The 22,729-nt window shown below is 39.5% G+C and overlaps 1 protein-coding gene across 8 annotated transcripts in view; it reads left to right on the top strand.

Moving 5' to 3' along the window:
* Positions 1–22,729, top strand: part of ANO1 (anoctamin 1) — a 120,010-nt gene that overhangs the window by 1,096 nt on the left and 96,185 nt on the right. The window lies entirely within an intron of this gene.

The raw sequence follows: 22,729 nt of genomic DNA on the forward strand, positions 1-22,729 counted from the left end.
CTTACTTAATGTTTAGAACCAAAGAACAGATACCTTCGATGATATGGGGCACAGGGAGAGAATTTCCTTGGCTTCCCCCTAGAAATAAATCATTGCCATGTGTATCTGTGTATGTGTCTATATGCACACATCATAAATCTTCACTTACTTCAACAATTGGAAAAGAAATGACACTATCAATGTTTATTGAATGAAATTTTCTCCTAGTTTAGAGGCTGTTAAACTCAGAACTGAGCTGCTAAGCAGGAACATACCGTAACACTTGATTATCCAGCTGAATTGTATACAAACGAAGTAAATTTAGAATGGCAACGTTTATAAATTCCATGCTTTACAATCAAAATTCCAAATCTAACTGTGTGCTGCTAAGAATAGCACGGGGAGCCCTTTCTTTACTCCCTTTTTTTGGATTCCCACGAAGACTGTTATCCTAAAGTCTGCCTATTAAACAGCCAAATATTTAACTGGAGTTCAGCCCATTTCTAAAAGTAACACTGTATGCTCATCAAATCTCAGACCAGCCAGAGTGTCTCAGGATAAAAAAAATAAAAATAAATAAAACACTTGTGGAAATCAACCTGACAGAAAACAGCTGGGTTTTATATCAAAATATTGCTCTTCTGCTGTCCATTAATTGCCCCCATGTTAACATATTCATAGTGGAAGAAGAGGTGTAACTTCTTCATTTCAAAGATGAACATGAAGGAGCACTCTGTAGTGAAAAACAGGGGAAGCCAATGTTATCGAAGTACATGAACAGTGAAATCAATATGAAGACTAAATGCTAGCATGGTATTAAAAAGAAATACTATTTCTCATAAGGCAGGCAGCTATTTATCATTAGGCAATCAAAGTGATAAGCTAACAGAGCTCTGAGATTGTAAATAATACTTTAGTGACATTCTCCATTTAATTTACTGATTCACCCATTAGCAGCATGAACTGAATGTACCCAATCTCATCAATATGAGCAGGGAACAATCTTGGTCTCACAAATACATCACTGCATTTCTATTGACAAGCCATCCAAAAAGCTTCTTTTGAATGTTTATAAAATATAAGTCATCTAACTATACTGCAGAGCTGTAGATTGTCAGTTTACCTTGGGAACCTTTGCTCCCACTGCAAAAAGATGTAAGACCCATTCCTGAAGTCTCTACTTGGTCCTTACTCAAGCAAAACTTCCACTGACTGCTTTTTGCAATTTAGCCTGGAGTAAGGATTGAGGGACATATTTAAAAAAAAACAGAAGAGAATTGGTAAACAAAAGAAAAATCTGCAAAAATAGATTGACTTATGTGAAACTATAGTTGAGCCTAAGTGTCATCAGTGCCCCTCTGCCATTGACTTGTCAGAAGCCCCTTCCGTAAATTTTGGGCTTCATTGGTAGCATGAAGGGGAAAGATCAAAGGGGATGAGTGTCATCTGCTGTGTCAGGGCCCCACAAACCCACAGGCATGTGATAGTGCGTGGCATTGCTTACAGTTGTCAGCATTCTCTTATGCTGTGGAGTTGCAAGTAGAGGTAGTGCTGGGGCTCCCTCTATAAAGGAGGCATGGGCAACATAATGTCTGAAGGAACTATGCTGGCACAGGTCAATTGGTACCTTAGGGAGCAGTTTGGAGGAGCTCTATGGTTTAAGCATTGGTCTGCTAAACCCAGGGTGTTGTGAGTTCAATCCTTGAGGAGGCCACTGAGGGATCTGGTGCAAAATCAGTACTTGGTCCTGCTAGTGAAGGCTGGGGGCTGGACTCAATGACCTTTCAGGGTCCCTTCCAGTTCTATGAGATAGAGGTGTAGGTGTGTGTGTGTGTGTGTGTGTGTGTATATATATATATATATATAATATAAATAAAATGAGGCTCAGGATATCTTTGGGGTTGGAGGGTGAGGTCTCCTGCAGAGCTAGAATGGAAGCAAATCCTCACTTCCATGTGAAGTTTAAACCATCAACCCCTTCCCCGCATTCCCCTCCGGGATGAAATCTTGACCCTACTAAAGTCAATGGGAGTTTTGCCAGGATTTCACCCCATACCCATTCCCCTGGCTCTCCCTCTAGAAGAGATTATTCAGCCCTGAATTGGAACTTCTAGAGCAGGCCTATAGGTTTATTGTTTTTATTACATTTCTGCTCTTGATAACACTTGAGCTATTTCCGTTACCAGTTAAAGCGACATTATCTCCAGCTAATAATTAATCAGTAGTGATAAGAGACTAATAACTGCTTTGATTTTAATTAGACTTTCTCTTCCAGCTCTGCAGTCATTCACCTCATTAACTTTGTTTTCATTTGAAATAACGTATTCATTTATGGAGATGGGTACGTGTTAAGCCCGAGCACCTCCAGCAGGTAGATTTGATTCAGTGATGGTTCTTGGGGTCTGCAGCCAGGTGTCTCACTCTGCTGAATAACTTGCAGTACAATATGTCTAGTCCTCCATAAGCCTGGCAAGCGGGACAGTTCACCAGTTACTGCAAGGGGTTATGCAGCAAGTGAGTATCAGGAAATAAGTGACACAGCAGAGCTGGTAATGGGGTTAAGACCCAGCATGTTTACCACAACCAGAAGCTGCTATAGCTATGGTCTGTTGTTACGCAACTGTAGTTATGAAATATGGAAGAAGGATAGCCTGCCAAAACAGAAGAAGAGTCACCCTGGGAAGTGGGAGCATTTGTTGGCATCAAGAGGGGAAAAATGTCCTTTTTAATTTTATTATACCCCCTGGATCCTGATGAGAAAAGGAAATGCTGGGGACTCACTGTGAGTGGGGAGAGAGATTGTATTAAATCAGAATCACTTTTCTTGGGAAATCTTATCAAACATCCCAGATTTCAGGGCCTGATCCTCGTGCTGAATGCCCTCATCTCCCATTGGCTTCAAGGCACTGAGCACTTCTCATGAGCTGCTCAGCACCTTGCACAACTGGGACCTTGGCAAGCAGCTCTTTCTGGTGCATTTATGGCAGCCTTCTTCACACATTATTAGAGTAAACCCAACATGTAAATACAAGAGAGGCATTTAGCTCTAATTCATCCACCAGCTGTAGGGGTATTTTCCATACATTCTGAAAACAAAGCTAAGTATAACTCAAAGTGCTTAAATGTTCCTTTGTATAGAGCTTAGTAGCCTAATAGATCAGGGGAGCTGTTTTGTTGAATTACTTGTACAGCCTCGCAATGTATATTGTGAGGGCTGAATCCTGTATGGCGCTGAGCACGCTGAAATCAATGAGAGATATGAGGGTGTTGAGCAGCTGTCTGGATTGGGCCTCTAGTGAATACCTGGACTTGACCTCAGACAAGGTGACAAAGCATTTCAAGTACTGTAGTCATCAGAGATCCATTTCCTATGCACTCTCTATTATTTTGTAGGTAAATAATAATCTATTTATTTTGACTCCATAGGCATAAGCAGGCATATGTCATAATTTGTTTTTTTTTCCCCCTTGTGATAATGGCTGGAGTCTTGACAATATACCTCTGGATATATAATATCTAACTGGATCCGCCAGGCTAGTGACCATATTATGTGAAATTGGGCTGTATACTTTGGGAGATTACAGTAATAGCATTGATGGGGACAAGAGGAAAATGTGTATATGCAAATTTAAAATTACGAGCCCCAATCATGTTTGCCATAAACATAATTGGATTTTATAATCCGGATGCAGGCAGAATTTACTTTGACTTTAAGAGCAGTTAGATAGTTCCAGCAATGCTTTCATGCATATATCTTCATCACTTGTAGAACACCTTTCACACTGACACCTTCAGTACACCAGTGATACTATTAAAAAGTCAGTCCTGTGCCAAAGATTAGAACACATTGGTATCTGAGAAATTGTTGCTATTTTCTGTTCTAAGTATAGGAAAATATTGCAATGTCTTACATTATCTCAGAGTAGCAGCTAAGTAAAGTTTAGCCTTTTAGGAGCAATCAAAATAGGTGGCTTGTAAATTAGAGCCCTGTCATGAAAACTCTTATTCATGCAAATGGTCCTTGCTAATATTTATACTCTGGGATTATTAGCACTGGTTAGGACTACTTGCATGTATATGGCTTTGCAGGTTCTAAACCCTTAGAGTGCAACTTCCCAAGATGGAATTTGTCACTTTTTAAATAATCTTTAAAGTTCCATAGATAGTTAGCTATCTTTACAGAGAATCATCGCTTTTTTTTTTTTTTTTTTAAGAGGTTACAAGGGAACTTGTAAAACATTTTTCTGCTAGGTCAGTTGCACAACGTAGATGCTTATTGGTCATTATAATCCTGATACTAAGCCTTTTTACAGCACTTTTCAAATTGCTTTACAAAAATTTAAGGAATCATGTCAACATCCTGTGAGGCTGGTAAATATTATCATCTCCATTTTACAGAGGGAAGGATTCAGGCAGAGAAATTCAGTGACTTAATTTTGGCTATAGAGCAAATTAGTTTGAGATCTGGGGTTAAAATTCAGGTGTTTCTGGCTACCAGGCCTGTGGTCAGACCATTCCTGTCTGTATGCCAGAAAATTTCATCAGTATGCACCAGTATGTGCAAAATTCTTTCTCCTGTCCACACTACAGATATTTATTGCCTGTTCTGCACTCACTGATGTCAGTTGCAGTTCCGCTCACAGAACAAGCTCCGAATATGGAATAGAAATCTGCATGGCTGATTAGATCAAACAGCAAAATTCTGTCCAAGGAGAAGAGATTAAACAAATTTAAAAGCACCTGGTTAATAATGACAGGAAAGGAAACTCATGGACAACAATTAAATTCACAAATACAAAATTCAAAACATGTTGTCATAAAAAGGTGGTGGTGTACTAGGTAAATCACACAACCACTGTCCTGAGCCAGCTATCCTGAGCAGATACTTAATCCAGCAGCATCACAAGGCCAATGTTAAAGTAAGGATGAAAGACTTTTAGACTCTTGTCTTCACTGTAGCCTTAAATATAAATAGGTTGCTCTAAAATATAATTTATCCATCCCATCTTTTTCCATCGCTTTTATTTTTGGGGCAGTTTTACAATTGACTTCAGTGGGATAGGATAGGGCCTTATTTAGGTCTCTCAGGATTTGACTCCTTAACTTCAGTGGGGTTTGAAAGTGTTCAACCCCTTACTGGATCTGGGCCTGCTTAGTGTGATCAATAACAGGAAGAAATCTATTCATTTATGTCTAGTCTGTCATATTGTAATATTATCACTTCAAGATCTTGTTTCCCATCCCCCATGTGTTTGTGTATAGTGACTGGTTTTTTTTTTTTCTGGACTGGCATGTAGAAAGAGCTTTGTGCCAATCTAGGAAAATAATTATTGCGATGTACAAAAGAAGGAAGTGTTTGTGCCAAAAGTCACTAAATTGACCCAAACTGTTTTGTGGTACTGATGTCTGAAAAGAGAATTCTGCATGTGCATCTGTGTGCATATACTTTTCTGCTCCTATTCCAGCACCAGAGCCACTGCAGGGAGAGCAGCAGACCTGTGGGTGTGTTTCACTGACTTGTGTGCATATGCTCCCTGACTTGATAGTGGTAGTGTATGCACACAAACACACGGGGTGTTATGAGCAGGAACAATCTGTTCATGGGGTTGCTGAGAGATGAACATTCAGGCATACATTAAAACTGCTTTCTTGAACATGAGTATGGGCCCATTTGGTGGCTGTGTGTGTGTGTGAGGGAGCTGAATTAGGCCGTGTGTCCTCTGCTCCAGTATTCAAGTGTGCACACTGCCATGATCAATGGAAGATGTGTATTGAATAGTTTGAGGGCATCAGATGTGGCAGTAGTGAGAGGATAAGACTGAACAGACTATGTCAAAGCAAGCTCTATCATGTAAAATGAAGCCCTGGAACAGTTCTACTGACTGGTGGAAATTATTACATTGCTGTATATATCCTGTGTTCACTGGCACGGAGTCTGAACCTGGTCTAAAGAGGAAAAATGGTTCTCTATATGTAATATACATTTCAGCATGTGGTCAGGCAAACCTCGCGCAGATGCTGGTATCTGAGTGCACATTGTGAATGTTCTTTTTGATGAATGACGAGTCAAGGTTTCTAAAAATAAATTAATGGTTTTTCCTTCTTATTTCCTGTGACTTAATATATTTTATTCAACCATATAATTACCTGGAGACTTAGTGCAGCAGCTGAGTCACCAAGTTTGGATGTGAAACTGAACTGTCTCAACATTTGCAATGGGGTAGGATTAGGATTCTGGGTTCGTGATCTGTGTTGAGGATGGAAGGGGACTGGATTCGGGGGTCTGCTGCAGGTTTCTTTCTAATACAGAATGTTCACATGTTTAATTTGTAGAATATTGGGGAAATGCCCTCTCCTGTCCCTTTCCAACTGTGGAGATAGTTGGAAAGACCTTGTAAATAAATGCATCCGCACAATCAGTGAAAGAGAATCTAAGAAATCTATTAAGGTTGGTTAATTACTAAAATAATTAATCGTGAGGGAGCTTCCAATTAACTATTCCCTCAACACCACTCCTAATATTGATCAGGCTGTAGTCCAAAATAACCGTTATTTCCACTTCATTAAGTCAAGCAAACATTTTTTAAATAATTTAAGCTTCCTAGCACATACTCTCAATTCATCATATTGCTGATAACAAGCCCATAATCTTGAATTCAAATAGGTCTGAAGATATATGTATTTCATTCAGGTTTTAAGTAAGCGAAGAGCCCACCTTTTTGTGCGGATTATCTACTAAAATATCAGGATCTTCCAACCTATTCAAAACATAAGTTACTATGTCCTTGGAAAATATAGGGCCCAACCTAAATATGCTTGGATGTCAATGGGGAATTGAGGGAGTACATCACTTTAGAGGAGACTCCGAGCACCTCCCAGGATCAGATCCATACAGCACCCTGTATATCCAATGCAAAAGCAAACCTTATAGAGCAGATAATGTTTTCACCCCTCAGCTCACAGAGTACTATATGACAAGTTTCAGAGTAGCAGCCGTGTTAGTCTGTATCCGCAAAAAGAACAGGAGTACTTGTGGCACCTTAGAGACTAACAAATTTATTTGAGCATAAGCTTTCGTGGGCTACTGCAAAGCTTATGCTCAAATAAATTTGTTAGTCTCTAAGGTGCCGCAAGTACTCCTGTTCTTTTTGAGAGTACTATATGTCTGACTAAAAGGTACATCTTTAGGCAGTATAATGTATGCCTGATATAAGGGCTTGCCTTATAGGATATGATATAGGGACAATGGATGGGGAGGGCTTACTGAAGTCCACTATGCATTGTACTAATGTCAAAATATTCCACCTAATAGAAATGGAATGACTGAATTGTCTAGAGACGTGACTTGGGTAATATTAAAACCTCACTTCAATATGATAGGTAGAGTCCTCAGGGCTGCTGTGTCCAGACAAGTGATTAAAGAAATTTAGATCATATCAATATACTGTATATGTTTCTAAGTGATATCTACTCCTTGACCTTGTGTGTATTACAAGATGATAAAATAAGAATTTTCCCTTTTCCCATCCATGCATTCCTTTTCTGGGTTTATGAGATACAGGCTCTTAAGTTTTTGGTACATACGGTATGTACTATGTCTGTGCATTCTAATCCACACTACTAGCATTTTGTATTGAAGGATTATTTCCTTTTTGTCTTTTTAGGAGCCATAACATGTTTAGCTTTATCCACACCTGTCCTTAGAATTACTGTTGCACTGTTTGCTGAAAAATAGAGTTTCTCTGAATGTCAGTATATAAAGCCTTGTTAAAGTCTTCTGCACAGGAATGAATTGCATCCAAATCATAGATTCTGAATGTCTAGATAATGAAATGAAATAAGTTTGAAAGTTGGACCAGCAAAAAAGGAAAAAAAAGAGAAGTTAGTTTTATCCTTGGATTCATGCTTGTGTCTTCCATTTTCTTCAATGAAAGACACCTATAAACACAGGCAGAATTTAGCCCTAATCATTTTAATTCAGTGTCATGGGATTGCAGGTTTCCAGGGACATGGAATTCCATGTTCTAAAAGTAGAATCTTATTAGTAGGTGACCTGAATTCTGTCTGAACAATTTTCTAGGTCCTCTGCTGATCACAGGGAAGCAGATTTGAAATATTATTTCACCTTTACAGTCCTAATCAATAACTATATTTGGCAGGCAGTTGAGTCTGAGCTAAAATGCATTTCAAAATGAAAGCTCAGTTTAGGGCACGCCTTGGAGACTGACTTAAACCAAACAACAAAGACAAGAAATTCAGTATTATAATTGAAACCCTGAGATAGGTTCAGCTATTATGCCCCAGTGTTGTATAGGAGGTTCAGGCTTTCCAAACACAGGAATGTATTGCATATCTGAGCTACTGTACCTGAGGACATTCTCATACTCAGGAAATTCTCTTTTAAGTTGGATGAGGATGCTAGATTGATCCAAGGGTTAAACACTGATATGTAACATTAATCTGAATAACCCTGCTGAGGTGGGTTTATAATGGAATAAATCTTTTGTACTTCTATAGCACCTTCCAACTGCAGATATCAAAGTACCTTACAAACCATAATGAACTTGCAATGGGGTTGCACAGATGTACCTGAGAGCATCATTTGGAGAAAATAGGCATCGCTCAGGTCTTATTGCGAGTATGATTGGCTTGCCAAACCTTTATTACAAATGATTATGCATGAGGAGAGGACTTGACTTTCAGATTTCAATTTGAATTTGCTGGGCTGGCAGTTGAGGGCAAAACCTTTTTCCTTTCAACCTGAGTAAATTTGAAATGGAGTCAGTGAGAGACAATGTGGAACCACATAGTGGCATTTTTGCAAAGTAGGCTGCTGCAAATTGCAGGGCGGGAGACCAAAACATCATATTTCTGCCCAGAATCAGGTGAGTGCAATAATAGTGTTAAGCCATCTTTGCAACCCCACTTCTGAGCTGCTCCAGGTGTTCCTCAGCTACAGTTCAGGATCTGGGTGTAAAGCTGTCATGCTACACTCATTAGTTTGGCTATCTGCTTCAAAGAGATCATTGACTGATCAGCACATTTAGAAAATATGGCTTTATTTTAGGTCCATATTAGTTTCATCCTAGAGCAAATATGGTCTCAAACTACGGTTATAATAATAACTGATAATAATGCTAACATCAACTGGAAGAAAAACTGCGCCTTAACAATACCATTTCAAATGATCATCTAAAAGGTATTTTCTCTTCATGCTGTTCCAGCAAATAAATTTAGATAGAAGTATGAATCTTGGGGGAGGGGAAAATCACTGCCAGAATATAAATGATTAGTTGGATGATAAAAAGCAGAACCTCTACGCCCTGCCAATGGAAAAGCAGAACCCTTTTTCACACTTTAGACTTTAAAATTTCATAGTAATACCTGCTGCATAAATATAAGCCTTTCAAGTTAGTTGTTTTTAAATGATAGAATAAAATGAAATTCATGTACCTTTCTCCTCTTAGCAGCTTGCTAATAATCCTTCTGCTAAAGAAGCTAGGCTCTTGTTTCCAAAACATAACATTTTTTTACTTTTCTATTATAAATGAAGGACCCCCTTTTTTTTTTTTTTTTGAGTCAGTTTCTGTCTCTTGCAATGTATTTTTCCAGAGTAGTTTATCCAAAGCTAGTCTTGCAAATTTCTGAGCCCTCTGGCTCTAATCCAGCAAAACACTTAAACATGTGCTTATCTTTAAGCATGTGAGTAGTCCCAAAGATCACTTTTGGTGAAGAACAAGGTGATCAAGTGGCTAAAGGCCTGATCCTGCAGATTCTAAGCAGCCTCCATTTATAACTGCCCTCAGTTAGGGTTGCCAACCATCCAGGATTATCCTGGAGTCTCCAGGAATTAAAGATTCATCTTTAATTAAAGATTATGTCAAGTGATGAAACCTCCAGGAATACGTCCAACCAAAATTGGCAACCCTTCCTTCAGAGGGAATTGAATTTGCACAGTACTTTCCAAGATGTTCTCAGCACCCCCCCCCCCCACTAGCATAGCCTAAAGTGAAACACAGGACACTACTCTTTCTTCTAACTACTGAGGGCATGTCTACACTTACCTGTGGAGTGATCGATCCAGCAGGGGGGTCGATTTATCGCATGTAGTGAAGATGCGATAAATCGACCACCGAGCACTCGCCTGTCGACTCCAATACTCCACCAGAGTGAGAAGCGTAGGCGGAGTCGACGGGGTAGCATGAGCAGTTGACCTACCGCAGTGAAGACACCGCAGTAAGTAGATTTAAGTAGGTCGACTTCAGTTACGTTATTTACATAGCTGAAGTTGCGTAACTTAGACTGACTTAGCTCGGGCCCCCTCCCCACCCCCAGTGTAGACCAGGCCTGAGTCACATTACAAGGTAGAGTCTGCGTCCCTTTCTCAGGAATATTTTTAATTACTTCAGTGGGTGCTAAGTCAGTGAGAGTTTTGCTATTATGTTCAGTTCTGGAGCAGGAACACAGGTCTAATTGGAGTTAAAGGTTCACTAACTGGCAGATCTAGCACTAAATCTTTATAGCAATGTCCAGTCAAAGCAGCCCTGGAGGGCCTGATACTGTTTTTTGTATGTTCACATAATTCACCTGACCTGAAAGCAGTGAAGATCCAGTCATGCAACTGTCTCTCTCCAGACAGACCCCATAGTAAAGTCTGGGGCATGGAACTGCCCACACAGAATCAACTGCAGAATTTAAGCCTGGAAGTTTTTGCAGCTGGAAAAACCACACACATCTATTTAAACCCTACCTATCCTCTATTAAAAAATAGTTAAAACAAATGAATTCTGTGTATGAACTGCCTGTGGCTCAATACTAATCAACTGAAGAATATTCAAATTGAAAAATAATCAGTTCTCCTAGTCCGAGGGGTGACACATCCAAACACATTAAGAAGAGTGGGATTCAGTGCAGCTCAAAACACTGGACAGATTTCAGCCTTTACCAAATGTAATCCCATTGCCCTTTTGTTTCACAGCGGATTTTGGAACAGAATGTTTACATCTTGCCTCTTCTCTGTGTGGCTGTTTCTATTATTACTGTCTTTTTTTTTTTTTTTTAGGAATAGGTTTTAAGACATTAAAAAAGATGAAACTACAGGAGATAAAACAGAGACAGAAGTGGAGGGGGAAGGAGACACTTTAAAATAAACTGTGCGCTGGAAGTTTGCATTCTGTCCGGAACCTGAATTAGTTTTGGAGCAGCCTCATTATTTTTAATATCTATTTCCCCACTTGACTCTCCTGTCAGCTTTTTCCTTATTTATCATCTAAGTGACCCCTGAGGGGACACTTGTGAAACAAAAACTAATCTCTAGTGAAGGACAAAAATGCAGCTTTTGTTAAACTGCAAATGACTTGATAAGTTTAGCAAAACCAAACATTTTTGAATTCCCATAAATATTTGAAAATCCATCTAATTTTTAATTTTTTTCCTAATAATGCTGCAGTGTTGCAGGGATCAGGAAGATGGAAGCAAAAAGGATGGGGCGGGGAGATATTGTCCCAGTGAAACTCAGGTTGAGCCAATTTTTGGGTGGTTGCCACCTCTTTCCACTTCCTGTGGTTGAGCAAATGCAGATAGACTACACTGCTACAAACCTAAGGCGGGGGGGGGGGATAACAGTTTCACCCACTGGTTCACATGAACTGCTTTGAACTGGAACAGATGTGGCTGTACAGAACTATCTGCTCACAGCAACCATTCCATTTATAACTGCAATTTTCTATTCAGGTCTTTATCATTTTAACTTATTTTGTGCTTCCACAGTCTGTTCCAAAAACCACACAATAAAATAGCCCCAATTGGGTGAGTTTTCAACTTGCGTTCAAAAATGTTGGAAATGTTATTCCTTGCATGACTTTACAATGGCAAGACTTTTCTGTTCAATGCTTTATTGATAATAGTGATCATTTTGGGTCTGGAGCCTGTTTAAGGTGGGGTTCAGAATTCTGGCTCAAGATCAAACTCTGGCTACTCTGGATTCAGATTCAAGAGTGCTAAAAGCTCACAAATTGTTCCTTACAATATTTAATCTCAAACTGGTCCTTTCATGAGACCTCTCTTTTATTGTATGTTGTTCAAACTAGATGTGGAAAATAGATCCCTTCTTGGTTTGGATGTAATCCTGAACCAGATCCGTAATGACAGATTCAGATCCAGGGATTCAAATCCAATTCCGCTGAAATTCAGGCCTGTGTGTGGATGGTGGTTCAGATGAGCTCCTACATTTGTTAAACTCTTCATTAATAAAATTCAGCACTGATTGCTTTCCATTCCGTCTTACATAAGAACACAAGGATGGTCATAGTGGGTAAGACCAGTTGTCCATCTAGCCCAATATCCTGTCTTCTGATAGTGGCTGGTGCCAGATGCTTCAGAAGGAGTGAACAGAACAAGGCAATTTATCAAGTGATCCATCCCCTGTCATCCAGCTTCTAGTAGTTAGTGGTCTAGGGACATCTGTATTATGAGGTTGTATCTTAGCCATTATGGACCTATTAGCCAAGAGTGTCAATCTGCCATGAATTTATATAATTCTTTGTTAACGCGGTTCTATTTTGGCCTTCACAACATCCCCTGGCAATGAGTTCCACAAGTTGACTGTGCACTGTGTAAAGTAGTAGCTTGTTTGTTTTAAACCTGCTGCCTATTAATTTAATTGTGTGACCCCTGGGTTTGTGTATTATCTGAAGGAGTAAATAACACTTTTTCTCCATACCATTCATGATGTTATAGACCTCTCTCATATTTCCCCCTGAGTCATCTCTCTTTTCTAAGCTGAATACTCCCAATCTTTTTACTCTTTCTTCATATGGAAGGTGTTCCATATCTCTAATCATTTTTGTTGCCCTTCTCTGCTTTTTCCAATTCTAATACATCTTTTTTTGAGATTGGGGTGACCAGAACTGCACACAGTATTCAAGTTTTGGGTGTACCATGATTCTATATAACAACATTATATTTTCTGTCTTATCTATCCCTTTCCTAATGGTTCCTAACGTTCTGTTAGCTTTTTTGCTGATGCTGCACAATGAGCAGATGTTTTCAGAAATGTATCCAGGATGATTCCAAGATCTTTCTTGAGTGGTAGCAGCTAATTTAGAGCCCATCATTTTGTATGTATAGTTGGGATTATGTTTTCCAACATGCATTGCATTTATTAACATTGACTTTCATCTGTCATTTTCTTGCCCAGTCACCCAGTTTTGTGAGATCCCTTTGAAATTCTTCAGAGTCTGCTTTGGAGTTAACTATCTTGAGTAATTGTGTATTATCTGCAAACTTTGCCACCTCACTGTTTACCCTTTTTCCAGATCATGTGTGAATATGTTGAACAGCTCTGGTCCCAGTACAGATCCTTGGGGGACCCTGCTGTTTACCTCTTTCCACTGTGAAAGTCCATTTATTCCTACCCTTTGTTTCCTATCTTTTAACCAGTTACTGATTCATGAGAGAACTTTCACTCTTATCCCATGACTCCTTAAGTTGTGTAAAAGCCTTTGAGGGACCTTGTCAAAGGCTTTCTGAAAGTCCAGGTACACTGTATCAACTGGATCACCCTTGTCCACATGTTTATTTGACACCCCCGCCCCCAAAGAATTCTGATAGATTGGTGAGGCATGATTTCCCTTTACAAAAGCCATGTTGACTCTTCCCACAACGTATTGTGTTTATCTATGTGTCTGATAATTCTGTTCTTTGCTATAGTTTCAACCAATTTGCCTGGTTCTGAAGTTAGGCTTCCTGGTCTATAATTGCCAGAATCACCTCTGGAGCCTTTTAAAAAATTGCTGTTACATTAGCTATCCTCCAGTCATCTGGTACAGAGGCTGATTTAAGTGGTAGGTTACATACCACAGTTAGTAGTTCTGCAATTCCATATTTGAGTTCCTACAGAACTTTTAGGTAGGGTGACCAGACAGCAAATGTGAAAAATCGGGATGGGGGTGGGGGGTAATAGGAGCCTATATAAGAAAAAGACCTCCAAAAATCGGGACTGTCCCTATAAAATCGGGACATCTGGTCACCCCACTTTTAGGTGAATACCGTCTAATATTTATCAACTTGTTCCAAAACATCCTCTATTGACACCTCAATTTGGGACAATTCCTCACATTTGCCACCTAAAAAGAATGGCCCAAGTGTGGGAATCTCCCTCACATCATCACAATTAAGTTTCTCAACATTTCTGTGTAGTACGTAGTTAAATGTTCTGACTTCTGCTGACTGAGTTGCAAAGAGGTTAAGGGATATGCCCAAGGTTGCAGAAAGAATCAGTGGCAATGTTGGGCTTAGAATTTAGACGTTGCTGTCCCCCAGTCCTGTGCTCAGTAAACCAGACCACACTGCCTCTATTACAAAATTACTTTAGTGGTCAACTTTTTCAGAATGACTTCGTTTGTTTGAGTATCAGGGGACTGTGCTTGTCAAATCATTTGTTTTAGCTCTCCACTTTCAGCCTTAATACAGCAAACAAATTCCCCCCAAGTTCAGAGACAGATAGGGTTATGACTTTTATTATGATCCTCTGGGATTCAGGCTGGGGTCATGCTTTCAAAGCTGTCCATTTGAATTGAGAGGTTTTGCTTCCCTTATTATGGTATTGACTAATATGCATTTATGGGAATCTTTATGCATGCAGTACTCTCATACTATTCAGTGGGAGTTTGGCATAGTAAAGAACTGCAGGATCAGATAGCAAGTTGGCATGTTTTGATGAAAAGGAAGAAGGAGCAGCTCCCTTTCATATGCTGCCATTTTGTTTGTACAGAAGGAAGTTCTGTAGTCCATTTAAATCCCATCTGCCCAATGTATGTAGCTTGCTATATTTTTATTTTACGTGTTTTAATTCCCATTAGGAGTTTTGCATGACAAGAAGCCACAGGAGTTCAGCTTTAAGTGCTTTCTAACGCCTTTGAATATGTTCATGATTACATCTTCTATTGATGCCACTAGAAGAGTCCATTCCACAGATTAGCCCCTGAATTGAAAGATTTTCCTCCTAAATAACTACTTTCCCTGCATCATCCATTCTAAGCTTTAGCCCGTGCTAGATATGTGTGCAAGCTATGAAATTCAGGTGCAGGGTGGTGTCCAGATTTCAAACATTTCCAAAGTTGAGGAGGTTTGGATTTGGAATTCAAGTTTTATATATTACATAGACAGGGCCTAATTGCAAAATTCAGATCAAGGCTTAGCTCTAGATATCCAACTCTCACAAAGTTCATTGGTGTTTGGACTGGGGCCATCTCTAGTTTGTTCATTCTTTTTCTTGAGCCTTTTGCCCTGAATTGTTCTGTCCCCTCTACAATTAGTGATTTATAATTGCCTGATAAAATATTGACAAGTGCTAGCTTTTATTTAAAGAATATCTAGTGTAGGCAACTTAGTATACAATTGTTTGATGGGTCAATTCCACCTTTGTTTGCATTAACTGGTTCCTGTTGACTTTATCCTGTAAGCAGAAGTAATTTTAGGTAGTCTGGTTTTAGTCTAAGACTTTGCTATTTTGTATTCAGAGTAAACAAAGGCTGTAACCCCAAGCGGGTAGAATTAGGTGGGGAAAAGGAGTGCATTCTTTCCTTCAACAAATAAATCAGTTCCTTCTACAATGCAAGAATATATACCAATGTAATAGGGTGTGTATAGTAAGCGTAAGCAGACATATTAACAAAGGGGAAATCTCTGACAAGTTTTAAGTATGTCCCCTGTTCAAGTGAAGTCTTTTAGCAGACAGATCTGTCACATTTATTCCCTAATAACTTTTGACAATAGGCAGACATTACCACAGAGTTTATTTTAAGGAAGGTTGTTTAATTCTGCATCTTGGTTTTTTTTCCGGTTACTTTTCCTCTTTTTTTCATACAAAAAATCTGGTCATTTATTGAGTTTGAGGTATGGTTATATTTGGGAAGGAAGCAATAGACACAGAGAACTGCTGGACTATATCCGAGGTGTCTAGCTATAGTAAAAGTGCTCTCCACTCCCATGGTTTATGCAGACATAATTCCCATTGAAGTGAATGGGAGCTTTGTATACTCCAGGGACTATAGAATCTGAAGCTCTATCCAGGAATGATTTTATATTCCTGAGTTATCTGTTGGTCAGCAGGCAGGGAAAGGAAGACACAATTTTCTTGTACAAGAGAGGAATAGAGTGTTGGTTAGAACCAAGCATCCCTACAGAGCTCCAATTCACCTTGTTTGCAATGCTCTTACAGTTGCAATCCCCAGCCTTTCCTGGGCAGAGATTGAAAATTATGTTGAAATATGCCAAACTGTGTGTCAGAACAGGACACTGTTCTTTGGAGCAAAAGAAATTGAAGCAAGGCTTCCAAAGAGCGATGCTAACCTATTTTGTGTCTCAGCACCGTAAACCTGGGTCTATGGGACCTGGGCTTGTGGACTTGGTGTTTCCAAGCCCACGTTGGAGTGTCCACATGGCATTGTAAACCTGGGTATACAATTTCTGGACCTGGGTCTCACAGCAAATATGTACATACTGTATTATGCAAACCTTCTGACTCAAGTTTGTTGCTTGAGCGGCATTGCACTGCAAAATGAGAGGCCTTGAACCTGAGTTAGAGGGACTCGGACTCTGACCATTCCCCAGCAGGGTCCTAGGACCTGAGTGCTTGCTGACCCGAGTCAGACTGATTTTGTGTGTGAATGGAAGAGGGGCTTGAGCTCAAACCTGAGTCAGAGCTCTGGTTTAGTGTGTAGTGTAGAAAACAAATGCAGATATTCATTGTTTTCATGTCTCTACATTTACTGCTGCAGTCTCTCCGCAACAGTAAACTATAGGCTGAGTAGCTCCTGAGAGGCACTGAGTGCCCTCCACTCCCCTAGCTTCCCACGGTCAGAGGGCACCCGGATGGAACAATGAGTCAGTATTAGGCAGCTGTGCAACATGCATCTGAACTGATTAATGTATTCTGGGGAAAGCAGGGCTGCCTCACTTGGGAGAATGATCAAGGATTCAGGAGCAGGAGGAAGATAAGATTTCATTTGGGAATTGCACAAAAGAGACAGTCCATCCTAAAAGGCTCAACTGGGAAGAAGGGTCCAGGAGGATTTTAAAGGCTTTAGGTGGGATTAAAATTTTGGTGAATCATGGGTTACATTTTACAGCGTTTATTCCTATTTATGCTGCAGTACAGATGTACACAACACTTTGCAGTAGTAAAAATACTCCAGAGAACATATATTCTGAGGATGAACACAGAATAGTACAATTACTACAAGAACTTGAAAGGCAAGTTGCATTTGGATGTTAATACAGGAACATGGAATTATCATACTGGACTAGATGGACCACTGGTCTAATCCAGTATCTTGTCTGCAACATTGGCCAGCACCAGATGCTTAAGAAGAAGGTGTAGCAGCAGGCAGGTATGGGATGGGATGACTTGACCCAATGGAAGTTTCCTCCCAGCCCCAATAGATAAAGCATAGATAAACCCCAAAGCATTAGGGTTTTGTATCCCTTCTAAAACTCGTGTTTGGTTTTGTAGCATTTACTGTTACAACTCTGGATATTCTTTTTATCCATATAAATGTCTAATCCCTTTTGGAAATATGCTAAACTCTTGGACTCAGTTGATATCTTGTGGCAATGAGTTCCAGAGGCTAATGCACATTGTGTTAATAAGTATTTCTTTTTATCAAATTTCCCTTTGCTGCCTTTCAGTTTCATTTAATGTCCCCTTGGACATTCAACAGGGGTGGGTGGAGGGTTAGGAGTGATTTAAAGGAGCTTAGTGAATATTGATTTGGAAGCTGGTTCATTTCCAACTTCTGTAATTGGAAGAAGGCATGGCTGCCAGATTGTCAACTGATATAAATCAGAGTAGCTTCACTGAAGGCCATCTATACCAGCTGAGGATGTGGCCCAGAATCAGAGTGGGCAAGGGGAGTGGTAAGGAGGGAGGCATGGGTGATGATGGGAGGGTCAAACAAGATTTTTGTGATGTTATAGCATACAAATTACTCAATATTGTGGCAGTATAAAAGTAACAAATAAATATTAATTTTGTATTTGGATTTCTGTTGCTAGGCTTGCTTTGCTTTGTTGTATAAGAGCAAACTAAGGAATTTAGTTTGAACATGAACAAAAGGAAAAGGGGGGGAAATTACAAAGTTAACATTTAAAACTCAAAACTTTGAGTAAATCTTCAACTCATATATTCTTTTTCACTTAGTCTTTTAAAGGGAAAAATCCTGCCTTCAAAGTTTTTTCACATCCTTTCCAAATATTTCTGTTGGAGGGCGAAAAGTCAGCTTTATGTGGTAGTGCTCAGAGTTTGTGTTGAAGTTTGAGCCTGTGTTTTCTTGACACAAAAGAAGACACATGCTGCTAAAAAGGGAGAGCAAAGAAAACCAAAAGATAAAGAAAATGTGCTGGCAGTCACTTAATGTTTGCACGTCAGTTATTGGAAAACTGTGGGCAGAGCATGGCACATGGAATAACTTTAGCATGCCAACCGGGTCAGAGCAAAGTGTTGTAAGGTTAGATTTGTGCTGGCTTGCTGATCTTGACTCTGGTTAGACAGAGAAAAATAGGAAGAATAAGGTGCTACAGAAATTGACATGCTGTAGAGGGAATAGCAAGAGCCTTTAGTTCACCTCTTGTGGAGATGATGCTCTCCTCTTCTTGAGTAGACTGGTCAGAATATTTTTTCAGGATCAGGAAGAAGGTCCAGTGATGTGGTAATTGCCTGAGTACCAGCATATAGTGGTAATGATGTCCTTGATGTGCTTTAAATTCTCTACTATATTAATTTATTAAGTGCTTTAGGGAATAAAATGTTAAAGGGGTACCAATATTGGTCAGTCAAAACAGCTGTCCTGCCATCTGCATATGGACATTCCCTTTCATTTTATGAAGGTTCTAGTCTGGTTTAACAATTCTGTAACTTCACTAATAGCTTTGGAAAACCCTTTATCAACCATTTGTAGGTCAAAGATTAAAATGACTTTCCACTTCAGAGAAATTAAGGTTTTAATTCACTCCCAAGTCCAGCAAAACAGTGGATAAAGCATAGGGTGTGTGGGGGTCTAGGCATACATGCAATCAGAATGGAGACAAGAGCAGAGCTGCAGATACTTTACATGCTCAGAAGATTCAGCTGAATGCAGAAGAGCTGGGGAAGCCAGTGCAGAGAGATATAAGCATACTAGCATAGGCTAGTAAACCTACCAGCATTTTACAGTAGTGCCAAAGCTGGGATATAAATTTATTTGTGACATCACTGAAACTTTCTTCTGTCTCTGGTCTCTCTCACCCCTTCTTCAATGATACCTCTCTCCTGCTACCTCCTCCTGTAAGTTATTTTACACTAATAACAATGTACACAACATATAACACTAACATACTACAAACTGCTACTGCACTAGTACTGTGCTAAAGTGGAAAAGAAAAGCTTACTATGTAAATCCTAAATATAGTGCTTTACAAGGGGATGGCTTGTAGTCTTCGTTTTTACCCTTCTGTTATTCACATGGAAAAAAAAAACATGTAATGATCTCTCTGGTGTAAATGAAGTTGATAGTCATCAAAATATATTTTATGGTGTGTAAGGGGAGATTCCTGTGAGAGGCAGTTACTGAGAACAAGCCAAACAGGAGGCATGGAAGGAGGAATATTACAATATTACAAATGCACAAGTCATTGAATTCATTAAGCATTTTACAAAAGTTCAGTGTGGAGAGAATTTGCTAAAATTGGGAGTTTGCAACATAGAATCAAGGAGTTCTCAGTAGATGCTAAAAGAACGGAGAAAGATCCATGTGCTCTTACTGAATTTAAAAGATAAATAGAAGGAGGAAAACTCTCTCCACAGTACTATTCTGTGTTCTTGCAACTTCAAAATCTTTGGGCCTTATTTCATAAAATATTATGCAGTATTTATAGAAATGATGCAAAAATGTTGCAGTTACAGTATGGTAAGTCCTATTCATTTTGAATACTGTAATGGCTTTTGTGTAAACAGGTACTGTAATTAACAAAAATTACAGGTTCACCTTTAGATGGAAAACTTGAGACTTCTGTCTTGTTCTGAGTGATACATGCTCTTATTCACCCCAGCATGAGTACATATTCCATTATCCAGGATGTGGTAAAAACATTTTGGAAAGGGCTTTATAAAAGTACTTCCACCTCTTCTTTTTTTTTTTTTTTTTTTTTTTTCTTTCTTTTCCTTGATACCAACAGCTAGTGCACCCCTGAAAATTGTTAAGAACTAATTAATGTGCCTGTAAGGTAAGAGAGTGTTAAACTAATGTTTGTAATGTAAAAGTGTTCAAATTTTATACACTTTTTGCTTAGATGGCTTTAGAAATTTGTTGTTTAAAGGCAAGGGCCAAGGCTCCACTAGGATCTAGGGATGGACTCTAGAGAAGTCAATAAAGACTTGTATATGCCAAGAGAAGAAGATGGCTGGGTTAGACCTATGGCTAGGGTTTGGCCAGATTCCAGGTGGTTTCCATTATCTTCATCCTTTATTCTTCTGCCTACAACATGCATATAGTTCCGACCATGTCCACTGAACTTTCCAGCATGAACAGAAAGGGATGATGTGTCAAAACTTCTTGGACTCTGTTACCATAGATAGATATATTGGTTCACATTCTCCCTTTCCAGCCCTTTTTCTGGGACAGGGGGAAGCTTATTTTAATGTGCAAATAGAAGAAGCAGGAAGACTGCAGCTCTACCTCTATGTAATTAAACACTTAAGTATTGCCAGTGGGAAGCAACTGTTTTTAAAGTAACGTGATGGAACTGTGTAGGAGGTTTGGTGGCAATAAGCCCAGGTATACTCACAACTGAGAGTGCCCTCTCTCTGGCCTCATGTTTCAAATGTCCTTAAGGTCGGCCCTGTTAATGAGATCTGCTTAACTGTTTTTAAAGACCTGATTCAATAAGCAGGTATATAACTTAAAGCAAGTGAATCAATGGAACTACTCACATGTGTAATGTTACATGATGCTAAGGCTCCATTCAGCAATGTAATTTAATTCCATAGCTTAGTGAGGCTCAGATAGGATGAAGGATTGTTCAGGTTTTAAAGAAATATATAAAGATATCAATACATTTCATAATCCATATAATAGTAGCCTGTATATACAGATTATTCATACAGGGTAATTCTGGTAGAATGCACCGCATTATAGTCTAAGATTTTTTTAATCAATTCTGCTTCTTTCTGTGAATTCTATTTAGAGATGGTTGAAATTTTTTCCAAATTTTGAGTCTGATTTTTTTTGGTTACATGTTGTTTTTTCCTGGACATTTTCAATTTCAACAAAAAGAAGAGGGAAAAATTTCAATAAAAATTTCAAAGTTTAGTCCTCTTGCAAATAGCGCTGGAATTCCTATAGTATTTCAGAGATTTTTTTATATATATATCTCCAATATCACAAAGAAGCATCATAATGGGGACATAGAGAATAGTAAGGCATTTATCAGAGTATGTAGGTGCCAATAATATTCTTCTTCGAGTGATTGCATGTGTCCAGTCCATGGCAGGAGTATACATGCCCAGTGTACTATACCTGGACATTTTTTCCCCCCTGTCGGTATCCGTCAGGGCAGTGCATGTGCCCCTAGTACTCATGCACCATTGCTTTATGGTATTCAGACCCCCAACCACCCTCAGTTCCTTCTTTCTGCCCAGGATCAGTATTCAGAGCATGTCAGCTTGCTACTGTACATTTTCTCCCACTGCAGGGGCTTTATCTCCCTTCTGTAAATAGTTAGCTAGTAGTACTTGTTAGTGTAAGTTAGCATGGCTTGCTTTGTTTTTTATTACAGCTTTGAGCATCAAATCCCTCCTATACAAGGGGAATAAACTGGGGTTTATGCCGATCTCCAAGCTTTAAGCCTTGTGCCAGCTTCAAAAAGTCTATGTTGATGCGTGACCCTTGTTCCAGGTGACTAAAGAGCCTTGGTGAGGGTCACTTGCAAGATCGTCCACCTTCTGAACCTTCCCGCTCAGGATGGGCATCTGGTATTTCTACCTTGCTTAGCAGTGCCCCTCCAGAAATTGCGTTGGAAAGTCGGCACCAATCCCTTTCTCTGGTGCCAGGGAAGAAGCACAGAGCATAGGAACAGCATTCCTTAAAAGAGCCGAGCTCCTCTAGATGGTCAAGGTTCCCAGTAAACTATCAGGAGGCAGAGTCCCATACAGGCTCTCTTCTGGACTCTCTCTCAAATTTGCCCACCTAGAACTGGACATTGTATTCCAGCTGAGGCCTCACCAGCAATGGGTAGAATGAGAAAATTACCTCCTGTGACTTACATAGGATCTTTCTATTAATACACCCGCAAATTATATTAGCCTTTTTAGCAATTGCATCACATTGTTGACTCGTATTCCATTTGTGACTCACTAGACCCCGCAGATCCTCTTCAGCAATACTATTGCCTTGCCAGTTCTTCCCCATTTTGTAGTTATGCATTTGATTTTCTTTTCTTCCTAAGCATAGTACTTTGCGCTTGTCTTTATTGATTTATAGCTTGTTGAATTGAGACCAACTCTCCAGTTTGTCAAAGTCTTTTTGAATTCTAATTCTGCCCTCCAAAGTGCTTACAACCCCTCCCAGCTTGGTGTCATCTGCAAATTTTATAAGCCTATTCTCCACTCCATTATCTAAGTCCTAATGAAAATACTGAATAGTACCAGATCCAGTACAGACCACTACTGGATCCCACTAGTTCCATCCTCCCAGTTTGACAGCACACCATTGAT

Source organism: Chrysemys picta, chromosome 4, assembly GCF_011386835.1.
Source record: "Chrysemys picta bellii isolate R12L10 chromosome 4, ASM1138683v2, whole genome shotgun sequence".
NCBI classification, from domain to species: Eukaryota; Metazoa; Chordata; order Testudines; family Emydidae; genus Chrysemys; species Chrysemys picta.